The following is a 17,579-nucleotide window of genomic DNA, read 5'->3' as shown; positions in this document are numbered from 1 at the left end:
CTACACGAAGTAAAACATTGGATTCCCAAAATTTGTTGCACTTGATTGTATATTTTCTTTGTTTCTTTGCTGACTTGACACTTTTTAGTTGAAATTTATACTTCAAAGAATTCTTTGGAATTTTATGACTACTCATCTGCACAAGTTACAAGTTTAATGGCTTGAGAAGTAAAAAGCTGCAAGTAGTGCACATACTTAACAAGATGGGTTGCCCTTCATTAATTACTGTTGTTTGTTAAAATGTATTGTACAAGATTATATATATATATAAAATTTGAGTATATGTAATAAGAAATACCCACTAGGAGTATTTCAATCTTTTCACAGAGTTGTAATAGGCTATGTCCATTAGGAGCACATTGGTCATCACGATTTTTTTCTTTATTTTTATCTTTATTGTCCTTAACCATCTGGTTAAGGACATAATGGTAAATGGCCTTAAGACTCGTTGGGACCTCCCCAATGGGATGGTCTCAATGGCCTTGTGTGTGGGCTATCATGTATATAAAGGGGTAAACCCCCTCTTGTAAAGGGATGCTTGTTCTAAGCATTTTAAAATATTATTTTATTTTTTATATTTGTGTTTTTGCTTTCTTTTGAGAGGTTTATGTGTTAGCCCTTAGTGATTTTTTGTATTTGACCCATAAGTAGTTTTTGTATTTGTGAATGTGCTCATTTGTAACCCCTTTGTGGCATTGTGTTTGTGCACTTGTTGTTTCATTACAAGTTATCAAAGCTAGAAGCTCTTGAAGGCCTGTGAACTCAAAAAGAAGAGGTATTGAAATCTCAAAATGTGTAAGGAAGCCTACGGTGGATCTATATCAACTTGGGTCATTTTCTTTTCTTCTTGTCTTTTATCTCGGGCTGATAATGACATTATAACGGTTAATGTTCACATTAAATTTGATGAAAAAACTACAATATGTGGGCTTTAGCGGTGAAAAGAATCCTTATGAGCAAAGATATGTGACAATTTGTTCATGGTTCTGCATTGGAACCACAACCAATTACCAAAAAAATGGTTGTTGGAGCCGACGGTGAAACTAAGGAGTGTCTTAAGGGAGTTAAAAAAGAAAATGCTATGCTTGCACCAAGCAGTCTTTTTTTTGTTAGCAACACTCATTTTTTGGCACAAACAGTGATTTGTTTTGTTAGCAACATTTATTCTTTTTGTTATCGACACTCATTTTGTTGCTAACGAAAAAATAAGTGTCATTAACAAAAAATGGCTGTTTGTGCCAATAAAATTAGTGTCACTAATAAAAAACTATTGTTTGTGCAAAAAAAAAAGTGTAGCCAACCAAAACTGAGCATGGCAAACAGAAAATGACTGTTTGTGCAAAAAAAAAAAATGCAAAAAAATGAGTGTTGCCAACCAAAAAATGAGTATTGCTAACAAAAAACGAATGCCTATGCCAAAAAAATTAGTGTCGCTAACAAAAAAAATGAATGTCACTAACAGAAAAAAATGTTGTTGACAGAAAGTGTCGCTCACAAAAAATGAGCGCCACTAACAAAAAATGAGTGTTAACAGAATGTGAGTGTCACTGATAAAAGATGTGTTGCTAACAAAAAATGAGCGTTAACAGAATATGAGTGTCACTAACGGAAAGTGAGTGGTAACAAAAAATGAGTGTCGTTAACAAAAAAATGAGTGTTACTAACAGAAAGTGAGTGTCACTAACAAAACTATGAGTGTTGCTAACAAAAAAAACGACTTCTTGCCCCAGAAAATGAGTGCCGCTAACCAAAAAAACAAACAAAATGCCAGCGGAAGGGTAAAATGCGTTATTAGGTGACTATGCTATGAAATATTGATATTCTCATGGGTATAATTGTTTTTAATGCATTATATATATTAATGACTGCAGTTACTTGCGTGCTGCGCCATTATTTATATAAATAGTTCATTTTTTGATATTTTTACACTAGAACAATACTAAGGAACAAAATTCCCTTTATTATATTTCAAATAATAGAGAATGCATGTGGCTGCTTTGTGTGTACTAATCCGGTTCTTCTGCAGGAGCTGACTTATGACTACAACTATCTGCTTGATACATGAGGGTCAATAGCGGCGACCCTTTAACGTCGCCGCTATTGACTCTCAATCATGATTATAGAAAGCGTTTGTATTAGCTAGAACGGCATCGCATATACCTTACATTTGCTTTTTTGGTCTTTTGTTGTTTTGTCCTCCACCTCTCTCATTTCCATCGATTTGTGCAAGATATGATTGGGAACAGGATTTTTGGCTGTAACGGCGCTCATGCGAGAACCATTTCTGTATCTTTTCTGTCCCCCACCCCTTATATTTAGGGTGGGATTTTGTTGTTTCAATTTCTTATTCAAATGGGGTTCACATGACTGCGCATTTGGATTAATTCTTGACATGAAAAATAGTTGTTTTGAGTAGTTAACCCCCTCATCTTCATCTTGTATATGACAATATTTCATATGAAATGATAGACAAGCTCTCTCTCTCTCTCTCTCTCTCTCTCTCTCTCTCTCTCTCTCTCTCTCACAAACACACGCATTTGAATTTCTTATTTCAGACTTCAGTAACCTATTGGTCTCTTAAACTTAGTGAACCTGTTCTTGTTTGAAAAAACAGATCGTCGATGTTTTTTCTGCCCACACAAAACCTGAACAGTCAAAATTGGCTTTCTTGCTATCTATTGGTTGATTTCATTCTGCATGATTCGAGCTTGGACTTTTTTGTTTCCACCATTTTATCTGGAAACCGTTCAAGTTTCAACCTTGAAAAGAGTCGGTTTTCGCTGGTATAGTATCTATTTAAAAGTTGAAGATCTTACATTATACCTAACCAGATCCATTTAGGAAGGATTTTGTGATTAAGAAGCTACTGAATTTGATTGAGCTTTTCAGATTCAAATTGTAGAGGTCTTAAAACGTTCGATTATGAAATCGTCTAACATTGTATAGGCACGGCAGCCTCATCAGAGCTGATCGTTTGGTTGCAAATTTTAGAGATAAGTGCTGCTACAGTGCGAAGCGGAAAGTGGGATTCGTTTTGGAAGCGTACAAGAAGGGAAAAAGGAAAGGTGAAGCAAACAATGGGGAAATGAGTGGGAAGCAAAGGAGAAGTGTGGAGGAAGAAAAAAATCAACATAAAAAACACAAAATACAAGGAGGGAGTCGGGGAAGCAAGTGGAAAACAAACGGGAAGCAATTTGAGATGCGTGTTTCCCACAAATGGGAAGTGAGCTTCACCCCATGCTTCCTGCTTTGGACCCCATATGGGCGCTTCTGATAACTATGGCCCTGGTATGCGAGCCATGCAGCAGCATCACTGGGATGAACACAAACAACACAACCCTCAATCTTTCACCAAAAGTTTCAGGACAAGTTAGGACATGAAATTGTTCTAAGCTCAGGTAGACTCCCAACATAGAAAGCCTGAATCAGTTAAACGACTTGATAAACCACTAGAGTCCCTGAAGTCACCGAGAACATATAGACTCGGATGTTTTCCATGTCAAGAAGAGCCTTAATCAGGTCAAGAATCCGATCATTGAGCCTGAAGAGACCAAGACAAACACAACGCAGTGAAGTGGACAAGCATCAAGTTTGGTGGCCTCAGCCGAGTTGAGGAGAGGGCAGATCGTCGTCCCCACTGCACATCTCCATGGGGATTGCTTGATTGAATATAACGAATGATTAGTTGCATTCAATATGACCTGATCTGCCTTCAGTTGAGGGAAATGGAGATTATGCAGATAGTCCAAGTTGATCCCAACTCTAAAATGCTGTATATACTTTATTTCATATAGCTTCCTAAACTCACCATAAAAATAAAAATATGAAGAAACAAACTATGATTAACCATTCATGACAGTATATTGTTCATGGTGTTAGACATTATCACACCTGATCCACCTGCAACAAATTGGAACCTAGAAATAAGATTGGGCGTTTCCCCTTTTGCAAGTTATAACGACCAACATGCATGACCACTTGCTCTATCCCAGCATTCCTGCACAGCTCGTTCTTCACGCCCTATGTCCTTTTTCAGGTTACGCACCACATGGAGCATAGCCAAGCTGTGAGGCATCGGTTTTTTATACTAATCAACAAGCAATTGTTTCAAGTTGAATCCAGGTTACTGCAATTATGAACTGGTGCTCTTCCATTATGATCAGATCTGTCAACATATCGGAATGCATATGAAAAATCCATATCTGATTTAGTATTGTATTTAACCACTCCGAACCGACATAATATAAAGGGGCAGAGCCAAGAATTAAAAAAATACCAGAAACTCTAACCCTTAAAACAAGCTCACAGAGAAGAAGAAGTCCTGAAAGTTTGTCAGACAGCGGATGGCCAGACGCAGGGCACCAGCCTGAGCAAGAACGAAAGAAAGAGAGAGAGAGAGAGAGAGGTGGTGTCGAAGTCAGGGCTTGAGGTTGGGGTGGGGGCACAATGGTGCCCTGCCTTTGGATCAGGCCGGAGTGATGCCCACCTTGACCCGGAGTACCTTTAATGTGTGGTCCGGCCCAATACTCCTTTGAGGGCATTTTTGAGGTTTTGCCCAATGTTGTCAGTATCAATATCGGCCCTTAATTGTTTGGCAAACGATTCAGGTGAATCCACGGATACCGATTCCCAATTGAATCGTTCTGAATCAGCTAAAAGTAACTAAAAATTATTTCATGTCAATCGTAACATGCACGTGTTAAAACCATTAAAATAATATTAAAAAATAAAATTTAAATATTTTTATATTTATTAAAAATATCCGATTCATGTTAGTATTGTATAGATTTTTTGCCGATATGCCGATACTGACAACATTGATCCTGCCCACCCTGCCGATAACATGGCTCTGCCCTTACCCACATAATATAAGATTTGCATTGAGACGGGTCGGATTGGACTGAATCCAGAACGGGGCAGATAACACTTAAAAGCAGATCCAAATAAAGTTATAAGCTTAAGAGAAATCATAACAACCATACAGTTTTCATTGACTTAGGGTATGTTTGGTTGAACCTCGTGAGATTTGGATTCTCATTTAAATGAGATTCCAAATCTCATTTGACCTTTAACCAAACAAAAAAAGGTTGATGGTGTGAGAAACCATGATTCGGTTTCTCATCAACCCGTGAGATCTCAGAGTAGGGCATCTTTGGGAGTGATTCTCACATGGCCCCATTTCTCATGCCCAACCAAACATGAGATTTCGGGCCCATATGATTCCAAATCAAATGTGATTGGAAAATGTGATTCTAAATCACTCCAGTCAGGCTATGATTTAGACTCACACCTTGTTTCACGTGGCCGTGTACCAAAAAAGCTGCAGGGTTGAACGTTTATCTTCTTCTTCTTGCCTATATCAAGAAGAAGAGGCAGCCACCTGCATATTGCCGCAGGGGAAGCTCGCCGGAGAGAGGGAAGGATGCCAGAAGGGGGAGCTCATCGAGGAGACCGCACCAGAGGGGGGTAACTCACCAAAAAAACACATGAACCTGAGCAAAACCACCATAGCGTGGCTGCCTGGTTGAGCTCACCATAATTGAGATTCCTATGAGCTCCATTGACCAACGACCCAACAAGGGCTGAGGTTTGACGAGCCCCTATTTTGGTCCCTCTCTTTCTGTTTGCATTTTTTTTTGTTGCTTTCAGTTGAGAGGAAGTGTGGTCGAGCCCGCCGAGTACCCACCCTGGCGAGCTTTATCGGTTGATCATATATGTTCATAGTGGTCATGTTTCACGCATGGTTTCATGTATTGAGGAGGTGAACCCACTCTCTCTTCAACACCGTCGGATAGAGGGCCTTATTCAAATTAAGCACATTTGAATGTACTACATTTGTATAAGCATTTGGTGAAATTGTTTATCGATTTTCTCTCTTCAGTATGTCCCAAAAAATTAGGTAACAGCTATCAGTATGGTGAAACCATCAGCATATATCTCTCCCTTTAAGGGAGATGGCTCACTTAGAAAGAGAAAGATATACAAAAAGTGATGAGAAAGCATACCCCTACATGAAGAAGGCCTTTTACGACCATGCCTCTTTGCTCTTCTTCCCTTCATATGCGTTTATGTAGTTCTTAGATCCCTTCAGTGGTATCATAGCCAAGTTGTTGTTGTGCACAGTTTTTCGCCCTCATCTCATTGTTCGGACGGAGTGACCGATTGTCAATCAACATTGCTATTTGAAGCCGCAAAACTCCAATCATCGATCGCCGAAAACAGATACCAATGACTAAGGTTAGTACCTATTCTTTGTAAAGGGGTTGTCGAAATCAGAAGGGTCTAACCGCGTTCGAATTGATGACCCCTCATCCTCTGTCACCGGATTTTCAACTACAGTTGGTGAAAAATCGGGTCATCGAAGAATAGATAAAAATATAAGGGTGTTAGATAGGTCGCCGGATTTCGGCGACCTCTATCTCTGCATCTAAAAAAACAGACCTTGAATCGGGTCTGCCTGTAATAAAAAAAAAGGCAACAAGATTTTTTTTAAACCCTTCAGTTTTTAGATTTGGGGAAAACCCCTGCGAAGGAAAACCCCTCTTTTGTTTTGCAACTCAATTTATTTTTTATAAATAAAAAAAACAAACAGACCTTGAATCGGAGTCTGCGTCCAGCCTCAAGAAGGTCACCAGTTTCCAGTGACCTCTAAACATAAAAAAGACAAAATTATTTAACTGTCGTTGAGAGAAACAAAAAAAAAAAAACAGGAAAAAAAAAAGCTTCACCTTTTTTTTTAAGAGGCAGACCCAGGTTGGGGACTGTAACTACTTTTGCAGCATCTGAAATCAAAACAAAACGTGAATCTAAACTACACTAATAACAATTGGACAGATTTTTAAATAAAGATAAAATGTGACAAACTACTTAGCTTGAATATAAAACTGATGAATTCAAATCAAACGAGTGATATGAACTAAACTAATGACGTGTAAACTACCAAATCAGACTAACGAAAATAACTACAAAAAATTTATGAATTGGGCTTAACTACTTATTAACCGAATAGTATAAAAATAAAGTAGAGAAAATCGTGGACTGCTATTAAGAAAGTCTAATAACGCATGGACTATCCTGAGACAAATTAAAACTCTTAACTCAAGAAACATGTAGATTAAAATCAGCCAAACACACAAACTCTAATTATGATTAGATCTATTATTCTATGTTAGTATTTAACAGCTAAACACGACCTAACAAAAACAACGACTACTTTAATTACTGAAAACACTAACATAAGACTATCTAAGTTAATCAAATGATCTGGAATGTATTCAGTTACCTAATAAAAAAAATCAGAAGATGAACTTAAATGGTGCTGAAAAGACGTCAAAAATTTATATGCTTAATGGTTAGTTAGTGTGCCTTAAGGGTTCACCACAAAGCAAAAATAAACAAGGTATTCTACTTTTAATGGGTAATCCAAGTCAACGGATCATAAAATGTATATCTAACCTACTTACTAAACATTGCACATAATCTGTGTACACTCCATTAAATCACGCACGGTGATGCTGAACACGCACAGTGTGAAAATTTTTAAAACAAAACAAACAAACAAACAATGAACTTCATGTCAGTCACGCATGGATGCTAATGAAACCTAAACCGACTTTATGCAAAGACTCTTTTTTTTCTTTTCTAAACTTTGCAATGGATGAAAACAAACAATCTGGATTAAATGCACAAATATAAGAAGATTAAAACTACCCTACATGCAATGAATCTAAAACTATGATGAAAACGGGGGAGAACCTTCGATGGAGGGGTTAAGAAGAAGATGGTTTTTACCTTTGATCGACGCGTGCCTCCGTCCAATAAGGCAAGAAGAACCGACAACAAAGATACGTTAAAAGCAAGACGAATCCGAGTGAAAAAACTGATTGGGAATGAAGAAGAAGAAGAAGAGAAGAGAAGAGAAGATGGAGAAGAGTTTGCATTTTTCTCAAGAAGCAAAAACAACTTCTTTGCTAAAAAAAGAAGTATTTATAAGCTATTCTAAGTCAAAACATGAATTTCAAAAAAAGGTCTAAAATATTTTTGCAATTTCCAAAGAAGGACTTCCTCGAAAATATATTTTCTAAAAGGTTTTTTTTCTAAAACTAATTAATTAAATCCTAATCTAACTAAACTATAAATTAGAAAAATTCTAAATTAATAAAAACACTAAAAATGCATGGCAAGCTTTAAAATACACGATTTTTTGATAATTTCAATTCTAATGCAGTTTCTCAAAACTAATGATAAAAATAAGTTTTTAATGCTATTTTTCTATGGATCATGCATAAAATAAGATGAATAAAATGCAAAATGCATGCATGATCAAATCTGCCTTCAGGTGCCATCGCCGCTGGATTCTAGTGACCTTGGTCACCGGGTTCAGACGTTCGACTATATATATATATATATATATATATATATATATATATATATATATATATATATATATATATAATAAACAAAAAAAGGAAAAATCACATGCATTCGTGAGTCACTGGCCTGAGCACAGGTGGTAATCTCCCAGTTTTATCAACAAATTTTTTTTTTTGTTTTTGTCAAGAGGTAATACAGAAAAGGAAATCACAGTGAGTCACCGGTATCAGGAGACCCCTATTCTCAGAAAAAAAATCAAAGGGGAGGAAGAAGACTTTTTTTTCCCTCTCTTTGTCATTATCGCGTCGTCCACCATCACATCGGTGGGGCTAGGACATTCCGGTGACCCAACCGACGACCCTGGCGACCCGGTGGTAAACTCCAACATCGATGGGGAAAACCGATTGAGAATGAAGAAGAGGGAGAAGATGCAACGTTTTTCTCAAGAGGCAACAACGACTTCTTTGCTGAAAAAAGAAGTATTTATAAGCTATTCTAGGTCAAAACATGATTTTTCAAAGAATGTCTGAAATATTTTTGTAATTTCCAAAGAGGGTCTTCCTTAAAAATATGTTTTTTAAAATGGTTTTTTCCTAAAACTAATTAAAAATAATTAATTAAATCCTAATCTAACTGAGCTATAAATTAGAAAAATTCTAAACTAATAAAAACACTAAAAACGTAGAGCAAGCTTTGAAATACATGATTTTATGATCATTTTAAATCTAATGTGGTTTCTCAAAACTAACGATAAAAATAGGTTTTTAATGCTATTTTTCTATGAATCATGCATAAAATATGATGAATAACATGCAAAATGTATGCATGATCAGTCTATATCTGCCTTCAGGTGCCATCATCGTCGGATTCCAGTGACCTTGGTCACCGGGTTCAGACATTCGATTATTATTATATATATAATAATAAAAAACAAAAAAAAGGAAAATCACATGGGTTCGCGAGTCACTGGCCTAAGCGTCGGTGGTAATCTCCCAGTTTTATCAACAAAAAATGTTTTTTGTTTGTTTTTGTCAAGAGGTAATACAGAAAAGGAAATCACAGTGGGTCAGCGATATCAGGAGACCCCTGTTCTCAAAAAAAAAAAATAAAGGGGAGGAAGAAGATCCGAGGAGGAAGACTTTATTTTTCCTCTCTCTGTCGCCATCGCGTCGTCCACCGTCACATCGGTGGGGCTTGGACATTCCGGTGACCCAACCGATGACCCTATCGACCCAGTGGCAAACTCCAGCATCGATGGGGTTTGTGAGGGAAGATCAGACAAACAAATTTTTTTTAGAAGGGAACAAATAACATTTTTTCCCTTTTTCTGCAGAACAACATCGAATCGAAAAGAAAAAAAAATGAGAATCAGGGTTTCTCAAGCTTTTGGTCCCCTTTTATATACTTTTATAAGTAAATTTATAAATTTGCTCCAGATCTTTTCTCATAATATTGGTTAAGCCCCTAACTGGTTCATTTATATTTTTGTCCCTATTCTTTTATGTTAATGCATGTTATATTTTGCTGCAATAAAATTATATTTGTGCCCTTGTTCTTTTTTATTTTTAACGCCTATATCCCTCACTTTACAGAATAGGTCCTTATTTTTGGTAATTTTAAGAAAGAGACTTGAACTCTAATATATAACCAAAATAGGCTTATATTTCTAATATTTTGCAGAAAAAATCCTGATTTTTTTTTAAAGTCCTGTTTGGGACTTCTATTTTTTCTTTAGTACTCACCTCTGATTTTTCTGAAATTACAGAAAAGTGCTCAGAGTTTGTAGTTTGCCTCATTGATCTTTGTTTTAGTTGAAATAGGAAGAAATTGATTGTCTTCCATGTTTTTTGGTTTATATGATAAAATAAGTTTGATATCATGAATTTGATGATTATGAACATGATATTTTATGAGTTCATGGCTAATATATTTTATTTATTTACTTATTGAATGTTGGACATATTTTTATTATGCTTTGCCATAATAAAATACTTAAATTATGAAAATGACTAGTAGGGTTTGTGCAACTGAATTAACCAAAACTGATAAATTAAATGGAATCAATTTTTATATTTGAAAAGGAGAATTTCTCTCATTTTGACCTTAGAGGGCATAAAAAATGCCTTCACTACTGAAATGAGAGACCCTAGTGACAAAGCTACCAAAGCAAACAAAACTGCTTTTCTTAAATATAAAAGAGATAACATGTTGGCTATAACCATTATTCTCACATATATGGATGGCAATCTAATTAGGGTATTCAAAGATTACCCTACAACAAAGTCTATGTTTGATGCTATTTCAAATAAATATGATACTACCTTTGAAATTCACATTCAATTGCTCTTGGAGCAATATAATTTGTGTAGGATGCAAGAAAATGACAATGCAGTTGACCACATGAATAAAAATGCTAGTAATGGCAAATGACTTGGCTATTGTTGAAAATGTGATTCTTGATCATATGTAGATATCCACTATTTTGCATAGTCTCTCATTTTCATGAAATATGTCACAAACCTCTCTTAGATTGAACTCGAAAAATCTAACCTTAGAAGAGCTACTTGTTCAACTTAAAATTGATCAACAACATAGGTAGCAAGACAAGAAAAGCGAATTACACTTTACAAAAGATGCTTCAAACCACAACCATAGCTCTTATAGATGCCTATATTTTAAGAGAAAGTTTTTTTAAAGGTAATGACAAATTTGATAAGAGAAAAGATTCAACATTCCACAAGCCGCAAGCCGCCGCCTCCTAAATAAAATGCTTCAAGTGTGGAAAAGTTGAATATTTCAAGAAATATTGCTTGAGTCGGACAAACAACAACAATAGCAGGAACAACAAAAATGGCCAGCAAAAAGAGAGGCATGATATAATCGATGTGATATCGGAATGCTCTTATGCAGATCAGGCTCTTTCTAGATGATGGGTAAACTCTGGGGTGACACATCATATAGCCATAAGCAAGGAAGGAATGATGAACATGATCGAGTATAAACCTTGTTAACATCAGGTGTACATGAGAAATAACACATATTATGATGTTATGGGTATCAAAACTTTTAGAAACAATATTCTATTGTCAAATTCCTTGTTTGTACTATCCATGAGATGTAACCTAGTGTCTGTTTCATCCTTGGTTGCAAGGGGTTTTGAAGTTAGATTTTTACCAAAAAAGGTTACTATGGAAAATCATGGTCCAGTCCTGTTTGATGGAGTCTTTGATAAACAACATGGTCTGTTCAAAATTTAAAGTTGAATAAAATTCTTTCAAATTTTTCTTATATTGACAATGTTTTTAATGTGGATATAAATGTAAGACACCAAAGACATTAATTTAAAAAAATGAAGAAACTTGTTGAATTAAATCTAATACCTGACTTTAATAATTCTTCGTTTCACAGATGTGAACCCTGTATTTATAAAAAAAAATGACAAGAAAACCTTTTCCACATAATGTGATTAGAGCATCTGAATTATTAAAAAATAATACACAATGACATTTGTGGTGCCTTTAGGACTCAAACTCATAAAGGAATGCAATATTTTATATCCTTTATTGATGACTTTTTAAGATATAGTTGTGTATAACTTATAACTTACAAGTATAAAGCATTAAACAAATTTAAAGAATATCATTAAGAAGTCAAAAATCAACTTGACAGAAAGATTAAAGTTTTACGGTCCGATCGAAAAGGAGAATATACCTCAAATAAATTTTCTGAATATTGTAAGGCAAATGACATCAGATCTTAAACTAAGACTCCAAACACTCCTCAACAAATTGGTGTGGCTAAAAGATTCAATAGAACCTTCTTGACATGGTTAGATGCATGTTATCTAGTGCTTCATTACCTAAAGTATTTTGGGGTAAAGCAATACATACAACAACATATATTTCACATATGGTTTCTTCTAAAGTTATTGTCTCGACACCTTATGAATTATAGACAGGAAAAAAACCTAACCTAAGTCATCTTCGTAGATGGGGTTCAATAGCTCATATAAAGGTTATAGAGCGATCAAGAGATAAACTTGATACCAGATCTATAAGGTGTATTTTTATTGAATATTTCAAAGGATCCAAAGGTTATAGATTTTACCACCTTAATAAGGGTTTAATCGAAAATAGATATGTTATATTCTTAGAAGATCAAAACATGAAAAAATTTATTCTTGAAATAAATGAAGATGATCTTTTGATTTGTATTATGACTCTGATGACTCACAAGAACATTTAAATAATGATGAACCATCTGCAAGTTCTCCATCTTCTTCTCATCACTCTCAGGTTGGCCACAAAAGGTCTAGAGCTCTTTCATCTTACTTGGATGACTATTATGTCTACCTATCGGAGGAACTATGTTATGCTTTAGACATGAATGACATATAAGATAACCTATCATATGATGAGACAATAAAATCACGTGAGTCTATAAACTGGGTAAAAGCCATGAACGAGAAAATTGAGTCTATTGAGAAAAACCAGGTATGAGAATTAACTAATTTACCAAAGAAAAAGAAAGTCATTGGATGTAAATGGATTTTAAAAAAGAAATTTAAGTTTGATGGTAGTATTGATAAATTTAAAGCAATGTTAGTAGCTAAAGGATTTTCTCAGAAATAAGAGTTAAACTATGTTGACACATATTCACCTGTTACAAAATTTGCCTCAATAAGGATAATTCTCGCTATTTTAGCTCACTAAGACTTAGATTTACAACAAATGAATGCTAAAATCACTTTTCTTAATGGTGAGTTCATGGAAACAATTTTCATGAAATAACCTGAAGGCTATATAATAAAAGACAAAAAAGATACATTATATAGGTTGAAAAAATCTTTATATGGACTTCAAGCAATCGCCATGTCAGTGATACTTAAAGTTTTATAAGGCAATTGCGTCATTAAGATTTGTGACAAATAAAGTTAACTACTGTGTTTATGTCAGGAAAAGTGAGTGTAAATTTGTTATTCTCTCACTATATGTGGATGACATCCTTTTGATTGGAAATGACAACGATATGATTGTCAATGATTAAATTCTCAGTTCGAGATGAAAGACATGAGAGGTGCATCATATGTTCTTAGAATTAAAATCACTCACTTGAGTCAAGAAATGTATATAAATCATATACTAAAAAAATTTAAAATGAGTGATTGCAAGCTTATTAGAACGCATGTGGTAAAAGTGTCAAATTGAGTAAGAGTGATAGTTCTGGTGATAGACAAAAAAGATTGAATGTCCTTTATACACAAGTTGTTGGAAGCTTGATGTATGTTATGCTATGCACAAGGCCTGATATCAGTTTTGTTGTTGGCCTCGTTAGTCGCTACCAAAGTAATCTTGGTTGGCCTCACTGATAAGCAGTAAAAATAATATTTCAATATTTAAAATAAACTATAAACTTGAAATTATATTTTCAAGATGATGCTTTAGAATTAACTAGATATTTTGATGTTGACTTTGCAGGCAACAAAGATGATAGTAAATCCTCTTTTGGATATATTTTTCTCTTCGAAGAATGAGCAATTTTCTGGTCTTGTAAGAAACACGATTGCGTAGCTCAGCATTCTCAGAAAGCAGAATATATTGCATGCAATGCAACTGTCACATTTGCCGTTTAGATAAGCCACTTCATTAATGATTTGAAGCAAGATATAATCAATGGGCCAGTTCAAATTTATCGTGATAACCAAGCTGCCATGTATCTTATAAAGAGTGAAACAAACAATTCTATAAGTAAATATATAATGGTAAAATATCATTATATTCATGACATGATTGAAATGAATAAAATCAAAGTGAATTACTTACCTACATCTGATATGATTGTTGATCCCTTAACAAAAGGCATATAAGAGAAAATGTTATCGAAACATGTATCTTGTATGGGATTAAGATATGTCTGATAAGACATATAGCTGGATGAGTAACTAAAATATATAACTCATTACAAGAACATTGATGCAAGTGAAATACTCCCACAGTGGGAGGTAAAATATTGCATCATGATTATTTGCACATAGCCAAGTGGGAGATGTTGGTCATACATGACCATAGTAGTCATGTTTCACACATGGTTTCATACGTTGAAGAGAGAGGTGGGCCCACTCTCTCTCCAATGCTTGAAACCACCTGGTGGAGGGATTTATCCAAATGAAGCACATTTGAACGTGCTTTATTTGGATAAGCATTTGGTGAAACTATTTACCATTTTTCTCTCCTTAGAGAGAAAATTGATAAGTCCCAAAAAAGTTGGGTAACGACTACTCGGGGGGTGAAACCACCAGTAGATATCTCTCCCTTATAAGGGAGATGACTCACTCAAAAAGATATACCAAAAGTGAGAGAGCAAACCCCTTCTTGAAGAAGGCATGTTATGACCATACCTCTCTGCTCTTCTTCCCTTCATCTGCGCATATCTGGTTCTTAGATCCCTTCACTACCATGTCGGAAAAAATCACCTGGAGTAGGGGATCATCTTGGTGTGGCCTTATTTATGCTTGTAGTTCATTAATATTGCTACTGGTCCATATATTTATCGTACCCTTTGGGTCTGACCTTGATTCTAATCGGACCTTCTCATCTGTTTTCAAACCCTAACCCTTTGGTATAGGTCGGTTCTGGGTCAAATCCGACCCATTGACACCCCCTATTTATTAGTATTGGTCTTTGTAACAAATATCATGAGATTTTTATTATCGTAAGAAATTGCGTGAAAGTTTAAAATGACAATTTCTTATGAGATTTTCAAACTGTAATAAATATCGCAATATTTATAGTTTTAGCAGATATTTATCATGAAAAGCCCAAGATTTTTATTTTTAAATTCATTTTATTTATATTTTCTTATAAAAATTATTTTTAAAATTTTAAAATTTATTTTTTATTGCCAAGATTTTGCCAAAAAATGCACATATTTTATGCGGACTTCCTCAAGTTCTCTTATATTTTATCTGGACTTGAGGAAGTCCACACATATTTTATGTGGACTTACTCAAGCCCTCGTATATTTTATGCGATCCTGAGGAAGTTCACATAAAACATATGAGAACTTCCTCAATTTGTTCAAGTTTAACAAGTTCGTATTCGTAAAGCCCGCAAAAAAAATGTGCAAACCTCATTTTAAGGAGCAAAGTGATACGTCATGCAAACTTCATCAGTTTCGAGCATACGAAGGATAAAAAAAAACATTTCAATGTTGGATATTTGCAATTTTATACATGAGATGAATATAAAAAATTATAAAGTTTTTAGGGAAAACACATTAAATTAACTGTACAGTATGATTAATTTTCGAAAAAAAAAAATATATTCTAGTCACTTTTCAGCAAAATTGCCAATAAATGAAATAGATTTTGCTGGTAAAATCCAAATAAATTTAACTTATAAAATTTTAAAGAAGACTTGGTTTTTTAAGTTTATTGATATTTTTAAGAGATTGTTTAAAGTAAGAGTTTGGCCCCAAGCCCGATTTCTATTCTAATTGTAATTTTTCATCATTTTTTAAAAACTTTATTTTTATAAATATATAAAAAGTAAAAAATTGAGAGTTAGAGATTTACAAGTTAAAACCCAAGCAGTTTTTGCCCGAGTCACAGAGCCGGTCAACCATGATATTAATTACACCTTCATTAAATACCATCTCTCCTTCCATCTCCAGCTACCAAACAGAGCCTTGTTGTCGACACCCTCCTCAATCTATGGTGATCATAGACATTGTCCAAGAGCACTTTGACACTTCTCACGTGCTTTAGTACCAGTTTGTGCCCCAAACCAAAGGATGTTTTAGATCAAATGCACTGTAAATACAGGTGCCAAAAGTGGGGACTTAAATTTCCGAGTGATGTGCAAAATTTGCCCCCAAGATGTGCTAAGTGCTAACACCAAGGGCCCAACGTTAGGAAAAAGTGCTTATCAAAGGTCACCACAATGCCGAAAGGGAAAGCTAGAGCATTGACAAGATATGTGTTGGGAGGTGAAGGTATGGCTGGTAAATGAGCTGAAAAATCGGAGCTTAAGTGTTCGATCTTGACTCATTCTTGTGATAAGCCGAATAGATTTTGTTTTCATCGTGAGCCGAAGCTAAACGAGCTGAGCTCGAACAGGCTTGTTCAATGAAAAATACATTGTTTTAGAGCTGAAAGCAATAAGTTTTTTTTTCGCTAGAAGTGGACCTCCTCAGGACAAAGAATGGAACAACTAGAGAGAGATTCTCAATTTTGTTGAGCCAGGTTCTAAGGTAATCCTTGAATCAGGCAGAGTTGACTTGATTCACAGCATTTTGAAATCTCTTGAATTTTCTATAGTTTACAGGAACCAAGAAACAATTCTAACCAAATTGCTTGAATTTTAGCTTATATGGTTGATGGGGGACTACTCAAATCATGGAAGGATCACCCCCAGATTGGTTCACCATAAGAAATGATCTATAGTGATATGTAAAGTTTTTGACTGACTAATGAATACTGGCAGGGGTCTGCCTAACCCCAGCTTGCATATAAAAAAAAGGATTTTATTTCTAAACTAACTGCTTGAGAGTCAATTGTTTTTATGATATATTATATGTTGTAAAGTATAGGTTTATATGACACAAGCTGAGCTGAGTACCTGTTGTTCATGTTCAGTTTGTCGAGCCTATTTTACGGCTTTGAACCAACTCTTTATGAGTTGAATGTGAGGGCTAGGCTGGTTCCCAACCCTAAGTGGAGGGACCATGCCATGTGTACTCTCACCAATAGAAAGTTAGGGCATCCCTAAAGGGGCATCCTCTAGCACCCTAAACACGTGTCATGCGCTCAAGAGGTCCCCACGCTATCACATACCTAATGTGGCCCAATTGGGTCACGGGACATGTGCCTTTCCAACCACGTTATTTTAGAGGGGGAAGATGAGCTAAAGCATACCTTATGTGCCAAGTGCAAATCACCTAATCTCCATAATTACGTCATCATGCACTCTAATTGGAAAATTTAAATGACAAAGATACCCCAACAATTGCTCTCTCTCTCTCTCTTTGCCACGTTGGAAAGTATGAAAAAAGTTTCATATTCAAAGAAAATTTTACATATGAGACTTTTTTATATGAAGATTTTTCTTTTTATTAACGTGAAAATTGAATTGGAGAGAGAGAGAGAGAGAAGCTTGTCATATGAAAATTTTCTCCCTCTAGAGATAGTTAATTTTTTCATACAAAAA

The sequence above is a fragment of the Nuphar pumila genome, chromosome 7 (genome assembly GCF_984573655.1).
Source record: "Nuphar pumila chromosome 7, dmNupPumi1.hap1.1, whole genome shotgun sequence".
In the NCBI taxonomy this organism is placed as follows: domain Eukaryota; kingdom Viridiplantae; phylum Streptophyta; class Magnoliopsida; order Nymphaeales; family Nymphaeaceae; genus Nuphar; species Nuphar pumila.
The sequence above is the reverse complement of the archived record's forward strand: the minus strand, read 5'-3'. Positions refer to the sequence as shown.